The sequence below is a fragment of the Phocoena sinus genome, chromosome 7 (assembly GCF_008692025.1).
Source record: "Phocoena sinus isolate mPhoSin1 chromosome 7, mPhoSin1.pri, whole genome shotgun sequence".
NCBI lineage: Eukaryota > Metazoa > Chordata > Mammalia > Artiodactyla > Phocoenidae > Phocoena > Phocoena sinus.
The window spans coordinates 109,541,613-109,556,671 of NC_045769.1; the positions used below are offsets into that span (position 1 = coordinate 109,541,613).

The window sequence follows — 15,059 nt, forward strand, 5'->3', positions numbered from 1 at the left end:
CTTTTTCCATCCCCTTACTTTCAGTCTGTATGTGTCTCTAGTTCTGAAGTGGGTCTCTTGTAGACAGCATATATAAGGGTCTTGTTTTTGTATCCATTCAGCCAATCTGTGTCTTTTGGTGGGAGCATTTAGTCCATTTACATTTAAGGTAATTATCGATATGTATGTTCCTATTTCCATTTTATATATTGTTTTGGGTTCGCTACTATAGGTCATTTCCTTCTCTTGTGTTTCGTGTCTAGAGAAGTTCCTTTAGCATTTGTTGTAAAGCTGGTTTGGTGGTGCTGAACTCTCTCAGCTTTTGCTTGTCTGTAAAGGTTTTATTTTCTCCATCAAATGTGAATGAGATCCTTGCTGGGTAGAGTAGTCTTGGTTTCAGGCTATTCTCCTTCATCACTTTCAGTATGTCCTGCCACTCCCTTCTGGCTTGTAGGGTTTCTGCTGAGAGATCAGCTGTTAACCTTATGGGGATTCCCTTGTGTGTTATTTGTTGTTTTTCCCTTGCTGCTTTTAATATGCTTTCTTTGTATTTAATTTTTGACAGTTTGATTAATATGTGTCTTGGCGTGTTTCTCCTTGTATTTATCCTGTATGGGACCCTCTGTGCTTCCTGGACTTGATTAACTATTTCCTTTCCCATATTAGGGAAGTTTTCAACTATAATCTCTTCAAATATTTTCTCAGTCCCTTTCTTTCTTTCTTCTTCTTCTGGAACCCCTATAATTCGAATGTTGGTGCGTTTCATGTTGTCCCAGAGGTCTCTGAGACTGTCCTCAGTTCTTTTCATTCTTTTTTCTTTATTCTGCTCTGCAGTAGTTATTTCCACTACTTTATCTTCCAGGTCACTTATCCGTTCTTCTGCCTCAGTTATTCTGCTATTGATCCTATCTAGAGTGATTTTAATTTCATTTATTGCATTGTTCATCGTTGCTTGTTTCATCTTTAGTTCTTGTAGGTCCTTGTTAACTGTTTCTTGCATTTTGTCCATTCTACTTCCAAGATTTTGGATCATCCTTACTATCATTATTCTGAATTCTTTTTCAGGTAGATTGCCTATTTCCTCTTCATTTGTTAGGTCTGGTGGGTTTTTATCTTGCTCCTTCATCTGCTGTGTGTTTTTCTGTCTTCTCATTTTGCTTACTGTGTTTGGGGTCTCCTTTTTGCAGGCTGCAGGTTCGTAGTTCCCGTTGTTTTTGATGTCTGTCTCCAGTGGCTAAGGTTGTTTCAGTGGGTTGTGTAGGCTTCCTGGTGGAGGGGACTAGTGCCTGTGTTGTGCTGGATGAGGCTGGATCTTGTCTCTCTAGTGGGCAGGTTCACGTCTGGTGGTGTGTTTTGGGGTGTCTGTGGCCTTATTATGATTTTAGGCAGCCTCTCTGCTAATGGGTGGGGTTGTGTTCCTGTTTTGCTAGTTGTTTGGCATAGGTTGTCCAGCACTGTGGCTTGCTGGTCGTTGAGTGAAGCTGGGTGCTGGTGTTAAGATGGAGGTCTCTGGGATATTTCCACCGTTTAATATTATGTGGAGCTGGGAGGTCTCTTGTTGACCAGTGTCCTGAAGTTGGCTCTCCTACCTCAGAGGCAGAGCCCTGACTCCTGGCTGGAGCACCAAGAGCCTTTCATCCACACAGCTCAGAATAAAAGGGAGAAAAAGTAGGGAGAATTAGTAGAAGTATGAGTAAAGAAAGAGGGAAAGGAGGAAAGGAAGGAAGGAAGAAAGAAGCAAAGAAGGAAAGAAAGGAGGGAGGGAGGGAGGGAGGAAGGAAGGAAGGAGGGAAAGAAGGAAAAAAAAGACAGAAAGAAAGATGATACAGTAAAAATAAAATAAAGTATAATATAGTTATTGAGTTAAAAAATATTTAGAAAAAAAAAAAGGGATGGATAGAACCTTAGGACAAATGTTGGAAGCAAAGCTATACAGAGAAAATCTTACACAGAAGCATACACATACACCTTCACAAAAAGAGGTAAAGGGGGAAAAATCATAAATCCTGCTCCCTGAGACCACCTCCTCAATTTGGGGTGATTCGTTGTCTAAAGGAGGGAGGGAAGGAAGGAAAGAAAGAAAGAACGAAGGTAAAGTATAATAAAGTTATTACAATTAAACTTAATTATTAAGAAAAGGAATTTTTAAAAAAAAGTCATGGACGGATAGAGCCCTAGGACAAATGGTGGAAGCTAGAGTATACAGACTAGATGTCACACAGAAGCATACACGTACACATTCACAAAAAGAGGAAAAGGGAAAAAAAAATCATAGATCTCGCTCCTAAATTCCACCTCTTCAATTTGGGATCATTCCTTGTCTATTCAGGTATTCCACAGATGCAGGGTATATCAAGTTGATTGTGGAGCTTTAATCCGCTGCTTCTGTGGCTGCTGGGAGAGATTTCCCTTTCTCTTCTTTGTTCTCACAGCTCACAGGAGCTCAGCTTTGGATTTGGCCCTGCCTCTGCGTGTAGGTCGCTGGAGGGCGTCTGTTTTTTCGCTCAGACAGGACGGGGTTAAAGGAGCCGCTGATTCGGGGCCTCCGGCTCACTCAGGCCGGGGGTTGGGGGATGGCGGAAGGAGGGGCACTGCGTGCGGGGCCGGCCTGCGGCGGCAGAGGCAGCGTGACGTTGCGGCAGAGGCCGGCGTGACGTTGCACCAGCCTGAGGCCCGCCGTGCGCTGTCCCGGGGAAGTTGTCCCTGGATCCCGGGAACCTGGCAGTGGCGGGCTGCACAGGCTCCGCGGAAGAGGGGTGTGGAGAGTGACCTGTGCTCGCACACAGGCCCCTTGGTGGCGGCCGCAGCAGCCTTAGCGTCTCCCGCCCGTCTCTGGGCTCCGCGGTTTTAGCCGCGGCTCGCGCCCGTCTCTGGGGTTTGCGCTTTCAGCCGCGGCTCGCGCCCGTCTCGGGGGCTCGCGCCCTCAGCCGCGGCTCGCGCCCGTCTCTGGGGTTCGCGCTTTTAGCCGCGGCTCGCGCCCGTCTCTGGAGTTCCTTTAAGCAGCGCTCTTAAACCCCTCTCCTCGCGCACCAGGAAACAAAGAGGGAAGAAAAAGTCTCTTGCCTCTTCGGCCGGTGCAGGCTTTTCCCCGAACTCCCTCCCGGCTAGTCGTGGTGCACTAACCCCTTCAGGCTATGTTCAAGCCGCCAACCCCAGTCCTCTCCCTGAGCTCCGTCCAAAACCAAAACCCGAGCCTCAGCTCGCAGCCCCGCCCGCCCCGGTGGGTGAGCAGCTAAGCCTCTCGGGTTGGTGAGTGCTGGTCGGCACCGATCGTCTGTGCAGGAATCTCCCCGCTTTGCCCTCCGCACCCGTCGCTGTGCACTACTCCGCAGTCCCGAAACTCCCCCCTCTGCCTCCCGCAGTCTCCGCCCGCGGAGGGGCTTCCTAGTGTGTGGAAACTTTTCCTCCTTCACAGCTCCCTCCCACTGGTGCAGGTGCCGTCCTTATTCTTTTGTCTCTGTTTTTTCTTTTGCCCTACCCAGTTACGTGGGGAGTTTCTTGCCTTTTGGGAGGTCTGAGGTCTTCTGCCAGCCTTCAGTAGGAGTTCTGTAGGAGTTGTTCCACGTGTGGATGTATTTCTGGTGTATCCGTGGGGAGGAAGGCGATCTCCGCGTCTTACTCTTCCGCCATCTTCAAGGTCCCCCCCTGCAAATTTGCAGACGCTGACCAGATTCAATGCGCTGTCCTTCTCACAGAGAACGTGCAAGTGCAGAGACCCAGTAAGCAGTGGAGGGGATGCAGACGATTCACTTTGTGTCACAAACAGTCCTCCACACTTTAGTCCTGATCCATCTTCAGGTTCCTACAACTGTTCCCAGGAGACTGGCTTCCTTAGTGTGGGTGCTGTGTATTCTGTTCAGGTTCCGAATTCAAAGTCCCCATCAGCTTCCCAAACTCTCTCCAAGCAGCTCTGGAGCCCTATCCTTTCTTATATCATGGGGCAAGATTTATATATGCAGGTACATGGTGGTTTGGGGGCGAAGTCAATAGAATGCAGCCAGGTACTGCTCACAGGTCGGATGGTTAATGTTGCACCATCTCTCAAAGTAAATCTTCATCAACACTAGGCTGAGCTACCTTCTACTTCTTTCATTTCCTTTTAATGTCTAAGCAAATCAGAAAGTTTGTAAATATAGTTTGACATTATCTCATACTGTACAATAAAATATTACTAATTTTACAAAGCAGTCAACAGGCTACTTTAAAATGCCTAAACTGATTTAAAAATACATTAACGTCATCATATAAATCATATAATTCTCCTTAAATTTAGGCAGAGGACATTGGTCTCATTTCTTTCATATTAAAACAAAAGAACAAAATATTTTGGGTTAATTTAAAACTCCACAAATACAATTAAAATGTAGCCAAGTCAGTCAAACTTAAGAGTAATCACAAACTTATCAAATAATGATAAGGAAGCACCTTCAAGTCACAAATCTAGAATACAATATGAGTTGGAAGTATTTAACTAATAGCACAGAAACAATTAAAAACTGGCTTCACCTTAGACTGCAGATCTGTTCTCAAAGACTTACAAAAATAATAAATATTATCTCATATTCTCCCACTAGCTCCTGCTAATAATTTTCAAAAACTTTTTGAGGGACTTCCCCGGTGGTGCAAGACCCTGTGCTCCCAATGCAGGGGGCCTGGGTTCAATCCCTGGTCAAGGAACTAGATCCCACATGCATGCCACAACTAAGAGTTCACATACCACAACTAAGGAGCCCGCGTGCCGCAACTAGGGATCCCGCCTGCCACAACTAAGACCTGGTGCAACCAAATAAATAAATAAATATTTTTTTAAAAAAACAACAACTTTTCCACAGCCTTGCCTCTGTGTTAGAGCTGTTCACAATTACTTAATTTTCTCCTGGGCACATGGAAGTATTTTATTGAACTTCCCCACCCTGTTCAACTCAGGCAGGCACGACCTTTTAAGACTCCTATAACAGTGCGAAAGAAGGTCTCTTCTGTCAACTCCCTATTCATTTAATAAACATTTGGCAACAGGCACTGTGCTCGGTGCTGGGGCACCAAAATCAACAAAACACTGCCTCTGCTCTTGAAGAGAAAACTTCCCAGTGGAAGGCACAGAGATGTGCACAGTGCAATGTGGTCAGTGGGTGGTCGAGGCAGGTGCAGAGTGCTCAGGGAGCATTCTGCCTGAGGTAGTAGTGCTGAGGGGACTCAATCTGGGAATTATCAAAAGAATACTGATAAAATCATATCTTAAACTATTATTTTAATTGGTCATCATTAATAATTAAAGTCCACACTAAATGACTAACTGCACAACTGGGGGAAAAACTCTAGAAAAAACTTCTGAAGTTTATAAACACCACAGTGCTTTTTAAATTTATGGGACTATGAATCTCAAGTGTAACACTCTTGAACACTTATAAGAAAGGTGATGAGCTAGTTACCAGAGGAACTCCAAAGAAGATTCTACCCCTATCCTCCTGACAAAGTATGCATAACAAAAAAAGTAAGCAACAAAAGTAACAATAAAGGCAACACGAGATGTTACAAAGCAAATATGTGATTAACCAGAATGAGAAGGTCAGCCAATGTTCCTAATAAATCCAGGGATATCCTAGATAAAAGATGAAATTAGGGCTTCCCTGGTGGCACAGTGGTTGAGAGTCTGCCTGCCGATGCAGGGGACACGGGTTCGTGCCCCAATCCGGGAGGATCCCACATGCCGCAGAGCGGCTGGGCCTGTGAGCCACGGCCGCTGAGTCTGCGCATCCAGAGCCTGTTGCTCCGCAACGGGAGAGGCCACAACAGTGAGAGGCCCGCGTACCATAAAAAAAAAGATGAAATTATACAGACATGTTTCTTATAAATGTGTGTGTATAAAGAGGTATACCTCTCACAACGCTTAGAGAATAAGGGAAAAGTTTTTTAATTTCCATATGTACAGTTCATCCTGTTTATAAAAGAGATGTGTGGAAAACCTCCATGTAAACTTGCTTCATGAATTAAATCATACTTTTAATGAGAAAATGTGTGACTTATAAGTTGTATTATGAACCCTTCATTAAAACAATCACCTACTAAATGTCAGTTAATTCGTTGGGAAATAAATTCAATTTTATATTACACATAGTTGATTTATTTCTATGTGGCTTAATTAAAGTGAGGTTTGCCTCTAAATGTAACCAACATGTCTCATTATCAGAAATACACAAATGTTTACTAACAATCATTATGACATAAGAATACAGGGTGAAACTTAAAAACTTATAATCCTTGCACTTCACAGAATGGTAGAATTAGGCCTAGAGTTTAGATCTTCTGATTCTCAATCCAGTGCTCCTTTGTATTACACCAGAAAATAGACAGTTTTGTCAAAACGTTTTTTAGTAAAACCATTCTCCCTTTATTGTATTTCTGGCTATTCCTGTGCAACAAATATTGGCTAAGAAAAACTGAAAAGAAATACACTCCTTAAGGGAATTCCCTGGTGGTCCAGGGGTTAGGATTCCACGCTTTTACTGCCAAGGGCCTGGGTTCAATCCCTTGTCGAGGAACTAAGATCTCACAAGCCACACAAGCTATGTGGCACAGCCAAAAACAAAAAAAAAAACAAAACACACACACACTCACACACACACTCACACTCCTTGAGACAGATGAAAGAGTACAGGAAAAGACAGGCATTGAATTTTTCCCATTTTTCTCGGGCCAGGTTTCCTTTTATTCATAAGAGGAGATAACTTGAATTCATGATTAAAAATCTTTAAAATCCTAGAAATCAGAACCTGATTAATATAGCTGCACAGATTTTTACAATTCCTGTGATGTTGTTACTATCTATAGACCAACAAAAGATTGTTAACATTGAAATTCAAAAGTCACCTTGACAAGGATCAGCAATAGATGCAGCAATAGATAAAACTATTAGGTAAAAGATTACTGGAGAACAGGCCAGCACTAGAGTGCTAATTTATCATGCCAGACTACTTGCCAACTACAATGGGAAAAATAAACCTCACCTTAACCCCCATAACCAAGTGATCAAACTCAGCATCACAAATAACAGGACTTGACAATATACATCCCCTGATGGGAAGCAATATAAAGTACACAGCAACACCCAGTAGTTATTCTTGCCCAAAATATTTAATTTGAAACTAATCCTTTAAACCTAACTTACAGTTAGTGTAGGGGGAATAGAGGAACATGCTAAATGACATGAGGGAAAAAAATCAGACAAATCCAGAATGTGACTCATTTTATAAGGTAACTGGCTTGATCTCTGAAACAAAACAAAACAAACAAAAGAAACCACCATTTTAAAAGAGAGAGGTAATGGGACTTCCCTGGCATTCCAGTGGTTAAGACTCCGCACTTCCACTGCAGGGGGCACGGGTTCGATCCCTGGCCAGGGAACTAAGATCCCACATACCATGTGGCACAGCCAAAAGACAGATACACAGATAAATAAAAAATAAAGATAAATAAAAGGGAGAGGTGAGGCTGTTCTAGATTCAAAGAGATCAAAGAGACTTAACCAAATGCAGTGAATAAAACTTGATGGGATCCTGGTTTGGTGGGATTGAGTATAAAAAGCCATAAAAGACCGTGCAGCACAAATGGGGAGATTTAAACATGGATGGATACTAGATTACATTAAAAAATGATCAATAAGAAACTATTAACTATCAATAAAAAGTATTAACTAAGGAAGTTAACAATAATGGTATTTTGGCTATGTAAGAAAATGTCCTTATCTTTGGAGATGCAAGGGGTAAAGTGTCATGATGTCTACAGCTTAGTTTTCAAATGGTATGACCAAAAATAATATATGCATATTTATACACAAAACAAATACGGCAAAACGTCAACAAATGAAACTAGAGAGTTATCATACGGAGAGTTATCATACGGATGTTCAATATTACCAACTTCCTGTGTACTTGAAATTGTTTTATAATAAAAAGTTGGGGCTGGGTTTGGGGGTGGTGGTGGGAGGGAGCCTAAAGAGCTCGGATTCTACAGGGAAAAAAAAAAATCAACCTGAAACCAAAGCTGTGGGCACTGCATAGAACCAAACATGATTTCATTTTAATATAGCATCTATTAAATATAGTTTACCCCTTTGGTAGGAATAAGGTAAACTAGGAATGAAAGTTCCAACTAAAACACTGCTTAAAAGATTGAATCTACAATGTAATCCAATTATTTAAGATAAATCTTTAATAGTTATTTCTTTCAAGAGAGACACATGGGGCTTCCCTGGTGGCGCAGTGGTTGAGAGGCCGCCTGCCAATGCAGGGGACATGGGTTCGTGCCCCAGTCCGGGAGGCTCCCACATGCCACGGAGCAGCTCAGCCCGTGAGCCATGGCCTCTGAGCCTGTGCGTCCGGAGCCTGTGCTCCGCAACGGGAGAGGCCACAACAGTGAGAGGCCCGCGTACCGCAAAAAAAAAAAAGAGAGACACATGGAGAGCATGACTGGATAAGCATTCTACAACGATATGTTCAACAAGACTCACCATACATTTATATTTTAACCAAACAACAAATCAATCTGTGAACCATCCACTTCTTAACTATATAATTCGACCTTTTCTCTTACAGACATTCAACTACAAATTTTCTTAAACCTGATAATACACTAAAGGAAATTATAAAGCACTACAATTTTGGGCATCAACAGATTTCTTAAACATTTACAACTATGCACGAAGCTTGAACTACTCAAAGGGATTTATCAACACTTTCTTCTGTAAAGAGAAACGTAAAGGAACTTTCGTTTTTCCCTAACCATAACCAAAGAAACAGTACAGGCCAATGTTAAAATGAGAATTTCAATTAGTTTATAAACACTCATTAGTTGATACATACAAAGGAAAGAAAAAAATCACACCAATAAAAGATAACTTTTTACAATATTCTGCACATTAAACTTTGACACTCTACTCAGAAATATTGCACAAATTAACGCACAAATTACTAAGCGTGTTGCCATTGCCACATAATCCAGCAACAAATTTTGCAATAAGGAAATCTCAAGGAAATAACCCAACTGCGAGTTCCCTGTAGGCATCAAGAATTACACAAGTAAAATTGTAACTTTTCAAGAAACATGGAGTTTTACCAAATCTGTTTCTTCTTTTTGTTAAGAGAGAAAATAATTTCTGCTCATTCAGTCCCACTGCAAAAAAAAAGGTAAAGGTGCATGGAGTCACCTTTTAAAAGTAATTTTTTTTAAAAGAAGAGCCAAGAAAATCATCTGTCTAGGCTGCAGCAAAACACATCGAACAGCCTACATTACGGCAAATCAACTCTACCTATATATTTAGAATTCACTCCCAAGAAGAAACTTTCCAGCTATTCTCATTTTCCTCACAAATTTATTTTCGCAAGACCCAGAAATACGGTTCTACAAAAAAGACATCATATTCGAATCAAGACTTTCCCAGATTACCAAGCTGCACGACCTTGGGCAAGTTCCTGAATCTGAGCCTCGATTTTTTCAACTGTAGAATGGGGAGACACGTACCCACCTCACTGGGCTTCGAAAGTGAAGTGAGACAACGCACGACAAATACCGGGCGCGCATTAAGTGCAAGTGCTAGCTAAACGGTCCGTAAACAGAAAGGGGCCTCGACCCTAACCACTAGTGAACCACGCGGTAACAGTGCAAAGACAAGCACTTTATCGCTCACTGCATATAACATTTCTGCTTCTGCCAAGGACCAGGGACACTCTTCCTTCCCAAAGCCCTGCAGAGTACGCGTCTGACAGCTCCACCGCACAGCAGTCTAGTTCGCTCAGACCTAGACTTCAGGACAGGATGCAAGGGGCCAGAAGTCCGCCCACCCGGAGCGAGGCAACCACCTAGCGAAACCTCCGCCCCAGGAGCAGCGCTCAGGCCGGCGGCGGCCCCCTCCCCACGTCCGGCCCGCACCCCCGCCCCCGCCCCCGCCCCCACCCCCACACACATGCGCGCGCCCGAGCACACGTACCGGCCGCTCCGCCGGGACATAGGGAGCCGCAGGCCCACCCCTCCGCCCCCGCGCGGCCTGTCACCGCGCCCCCCGGTCGGGGGAGGCTGCGGGCCCCCGGGAGCCGGAGGGGCGCACGAGGAGTCGGGCGCGGGTCGGGGGACCAGGCCTGTCCTTCCTTCACATGGAGCCCGGGCCGGGCGCGTGGACCGTGGCGGCCGGCCGGAGCCTCTCGGAGCCCCTCGGAGCTTCTCGCCGCCGCGGCCAGAAGGCCCGCGGGAAGCTGGGTAGGAAAGGAGGAAGCCGCGGCCGGGCGCCGCCGAGGCCGGAGAAGGGGCGGGAGCGGCGACTCCGCGGCTGGGAGCGCCGGGCCTCCCGGTCGTGGTCGCTGCCGCCGCCGCCGCGGGCCGCAAGACCCCCGAACGCCGCACCCAGCGGACGCACCGCCCTCGTCAGGAGCCGCTGCTGAAGGCAGCCCGGCCGCCACTACACACGGACCCGTGACGTCGGGCGTAGCGCGGCACACGTCACGGCCGGCTCGCTCGTGCGCGCGCAGCCCTCCGCCTGTCGGGAGCGGAACCCGCCGTGGGCGCGCGCCCGCCCGGAGCGCCGCGCGCAGGCCGAGGGGAGTGTGTCCGCGCCTGCGCAGTGGCCGGATGCGTCCACGCACGTCCCGTTGCCCACGCCCGCTACGCCGTGCGGAGATTCCCGGCCCGGGCCCGGCTGTCGCGCCGCCTTGTACTTAGGTCGTAGCTACCGGTTCCCGGCGGGTGAGCCGCGCGCACACACACACGCGCGCGCACGCATTTCGGTCACCTCGCATCTGCGGGAGTCCTCGGCGCCGAGATTCCAAAGCAAACCTCGAAAAGGGTCTCCCGCGTGGCTTCGGGCAGAGCGGGAGGAGCAGAGCAAGAAGAGGCTGCGACCCGCTTCGAGTCCATGGCAAGTCGTTTGCAGGCGAAAAGCCATCTGCCTCTTCGTTTTTGGATCTGGTTTCAGAATTTTTTCCTAAAGGACTTACGAAATTCTTGTCGGCTTGTCACCTGACCGTAAACCACCCCCCTGGAGATCAGCCTTCTAAGTTTTATAGTTGTTTTGTGTTTAGTTATTACATGTATGTATTCGAGGTCGGCCCAGCAAGTATTACCTTTTCAGTTTAACAGATGTGGAAATCTCGGCCCAGAGAGATGAGTTGACTCCCCACCTCCAGAATTCGTGGCAGAGTCTAAAACCCAATCTCTTTCACCGAAGCCATTTTCACCCCCTCTCGCCCCGCGGGATAAAATACAAATTCATCGTGCTAGCGTTGGAGGCCTCTGTGATGTGACTAACGTACATTCCGATTGTTTTTAGCCCACACTACTCTGATCCGGAAAGTATCTGTCCCTCCCCATCTCTTCTTTCCTCAAATACCTCCTTACAACTTCCTGTGCCATTTCTCCTCTCTCTCAGCATCTGCTTGGTTTCTCGGTACGTTGTGGGTCCCACCCGCTTCCTGACTTTTCCAGACCGAGAGTTGGGGTGGGTAGCCACCCAGAGTCAAGCAATTGCCCCAACTCAGGGCCCTAGAGGGCAGGGGAGCTGGCATCCGTGGGGCGGGGACTGAGGAGGAGGATGTTATGTAATAAAATATCTGATCCCCTTCGTGGAGTTTTTATTACAGACCCATTAGCGGTGTTGTCAAAGGAGCAGGACCAGAGATGTTCATTGGCAGGTTTTTGTAACAGTGAAAGCCTGGAAACCTACATGACTGTAGGACTGAGCTGACGGTGGTTCATCTGCTCTGCGGAGGCTTAGGCAGCCAACACAAAGAAGGGCTAATGCTGAAGGACTTCAAAAATACACAGCTAAATAGAAGAGCAGATTGCTCCCACTAATTTAAGAAGTGGAGGAATTTTAAGCTTACATACGCATAAAATCAGTCTTTAAGATTGCTTTTGGTTCTAACATCTAAACCTGGTAGACCACAGAAAAAAAGGATCTCAGTATGCTTGGGCAGGATTTAAATCTTAAACTTCTATATTGTTTTCAACAATTCCTGGCCTGGCCACATAGCAGTCGCTCAATAAATACTTGTTTACTAAATAATCTAGAGATGGAGATGGATTTTTCTTCACACCTCTGCTCACTCCTTCCTTTCCTACCCAGGGACTTCATCCACCACTGGTTCCTTAGAAACACCCCGCGTGTACATTAATAATAGTCTCTTTTTTCTTTTTCTCCGGTCTCTTTTTACACTGGTGAGACTCTTGCTTAGACGTTAAATTTCTGGCATCCTGGGTTACTTTAGTATATATGATTACAAATTAGTGATCTCAGGCCTTCTTTTCCTGGATGAAACCTTCATCGCACAAATATTTTTTGCTTTTGCCTCCCTGCTCTGTGCCTGGGATTACGATGATAAAGTGGTAGTCCCATCCTCTCCCAGGAACTTAGAATCTTTTGAGGAGAGCAGACTGGCAAATGAATCATTATAATACCGAGTGACATGCCCTATAGCAGGATGTTTATGAAGTGCCACAGCAGTGGAGAGGAAGACGGCACAGGGGTACCCAAGGAGTGAAGGGAAACTTGCGAGAGGAGGCATGATGTGTTTGTTTTCTGTTGCTGCATAACAAAGGACCAGGGACTTAGTGGCTTCAAACAACACCTGTTTATTAGCTCACAGTTCTGTAGGTCAGAAGTTTGCACAGCATCCTGGCTGGGTTCTCTGGTCAGTATCACAGGCTGAAAGCAAGATGTCAGCTGGGCTGAGTGCTCATCTGAAGTACCTGGGAAAGATCTGCTTCCAACCTCCTTGTTGTTGGCAGAATTTGGTTCCTGGTGGTTGTAGGGTCGAGGTCCCCATTTCCTTGCAGGCAGTCAGCCAGAGCTTGCTGTGGGCTCCTAGAGCCCTCTGGCATTCCTTGCCGTGTGACCCCCTCCATCCTCAAAGCCAGCAGCAGAGGATTTCTTGCACACCAGATCCCCCTATACATGTTGAATATCTGACTTCCACTTTTGCTACCAGCCAGAGGAAACTGTCTGCCTTTAAAGAGTTCATATGATTAGATCAGGCCCACCCAGACCCATCCAGACCCACTGTCCTACATAGGAGTACAGCTCATTGTATTCACAGTAGCCAGGGTTATGCAGGCCATGTCCACCAATGGGCAGGCATTTTCAGGGACACAGGAGAATACTGCACACCACACACGGTGAGCTAAAACTTGGTTCAGGGTATTTATTTGCTGGGAGAAATAAGGATGGAGGAGTGGGCATTCCCAAGCAGAGGGAATCAAGTATGCACAAGCTTGGAAGTGTAAAAGAACATGCCCTGTCTAGGGAATGGCAAGAGTTGCTGGCCTTGGGGTGTTGGAAGAGATGCAGGCAGGGGATAAGGCAGAGAAGGAAGAGAGCAAAAGCAAGGGTGTTGGAGCAGGCTAAATATCTGAAGTAACGAGGGGAAGGTGTAAACCACAGCAGTGTCTGTGAAAGTTATTTGAAGAATGTCGATTGAGATGCATTCAGCTGCAAGGAACAAAACACCGGGACCAAAAACAGCTTAAACAGTGAAGTTTATGTTCTCGCATAACAGAAATCCAATAGATGGGTCCAAAGTTGGTTAGGGCTGTGAATTGTTATCTCTGCAGTCAGAAGATGGCTGCCTCAGCTTCAAACGTTATGACCTCCCACTCACGAAAGAGGGGAAAGCGTCTTTCTCTCTTCTCTCTCTCTCTCTCTTCATTTTTTGTTTTTGCTTTGTTTTGGCCACGCTTTGCAGCTTGCGGGATCCTAGTTCCCTGACCAGGGATTGAACCCAGGGCCATGGCAGTGGAAGCGCCAAGTCCTAACCGCTGGACCACCAGGGAAGTCCCTCTCTTTTTTTTTTTTTTTTTTTTTTTTTTTGCGGTACGCGGGCCTCTCACTGTCGTGGCCTCTCCCGTTGCGGAGCACAGGCTCACGCACAGGCTCACGCGCAGGCTCAGCGGCCATGGCTCACGGGCCCAGCTGCTCCGCGGCATGTGGGATCTTCCCAGACTGGGGCACGAACCCGCGTCCCCTGCATCAGCAGGCGGACTCTCAACCACTGCGCCACCAGGGAAGCCCCCCCCTCTTTTTAATAAACGTTTAATTTTAGAATAGTTTTAGATTTACAGAAAAATAGAGACGATAGTACCGAGAGTTCCCATATACCCCACACCCAGTTTCCTCTGTTATTCATATTTACATTAAAATGGTACATTTGTTGCAATTAGGGAACCAATATTGATACATTATCATTAACTAAAGTCCATACTTTATTCAGATTTCCTTAGTTCTTTTACTTAATGTCCCTTTTCTGTTTCAGAATCCCATCCAGGACACCACGTTACTCTTAGTCATCATGCCTCCTGAGGCTGCTCTTGGCCATGACTTGTCTTGTTTTGGATGACCTTGACAGTTCTGCAGAGTACTAGGCAGGTGTTTTGTAGAATATCCCTTCACTGTGGTATGTCTGCTGTCTTTTCTGGTGATTAGACCAGGGTTATGGGTTTGGGGGATGCAGAGCACAGAGGTAACGTGCCATTCTCACCACAGCCTGTCAAGGATACCTCCTACCCACATGATTTATGACTGTTGAGCTTGACCTTGACTGCCTGTTTGAGGTCTGGTTCGTCAGGTTTCTACAGTCTTTTTGCCCCCCTTTCCATACTGTACTCTCTGCAGAGGAGGCACCGTGCTCACACCTGAGGACTGGGGAGTTATGCTCCACTCCCTGGAGTGCAGAGTGTCGACGTGAGTTCCATAGAATTCTTCTGCGTGGGAGATGTGTCCCTTCTACCTCAGTTGCTTACTTATACAGTCATTTATTTACATTACTATGAACTCACGGGTGTTTATGTTTTACTCTGGTTTATAACCCAGTACCACATTATCTTGTTCAAGTAGCTCCAGATCTGGGCATTAGGAGATCTTTCCATTGACTCCTGTGACCCTTTGACATACCCCCATCACTGTGCGGGTTTTGTTTTGTTTTTGTTTTTGTTTTACTTTTTTGAGCACTCCCTTACTTTCTTGCCTTCACAGATGTGCCAGATTCATCTTGACTGTTTCCTGACCCAGTCATAGATTCAGCCATTTCTCCAAGGAGCCCTGG

The 15,059-nt window shown here is 46.1% G+C and overlaps 1 protein-coding gene across 1 annotated transcript in view; it reads right to left on the reverse strand.

The window, feature by feature from the left end:
* Nucleotides 1–10,425, reverse strand: part of MAP3K2 (mitogen-activated protein kinase kinase kinase 2) — a 96,485-nt gene extending 86,060 nt beyond the window's left edge. The window contains exon 1 of the mRNA XM_032637069.1: nucleotides 9,962–10,425. The gene's annotated coding sequence lies outside the window, so the exon portion shown is untranslated. The remainder of the gene's footprint in view (nucleotides 1–9,961) is intronic.
* Between the last annotated feature and the right edge of the window lie 4,634 nt (nucleotides 10,426–15,059).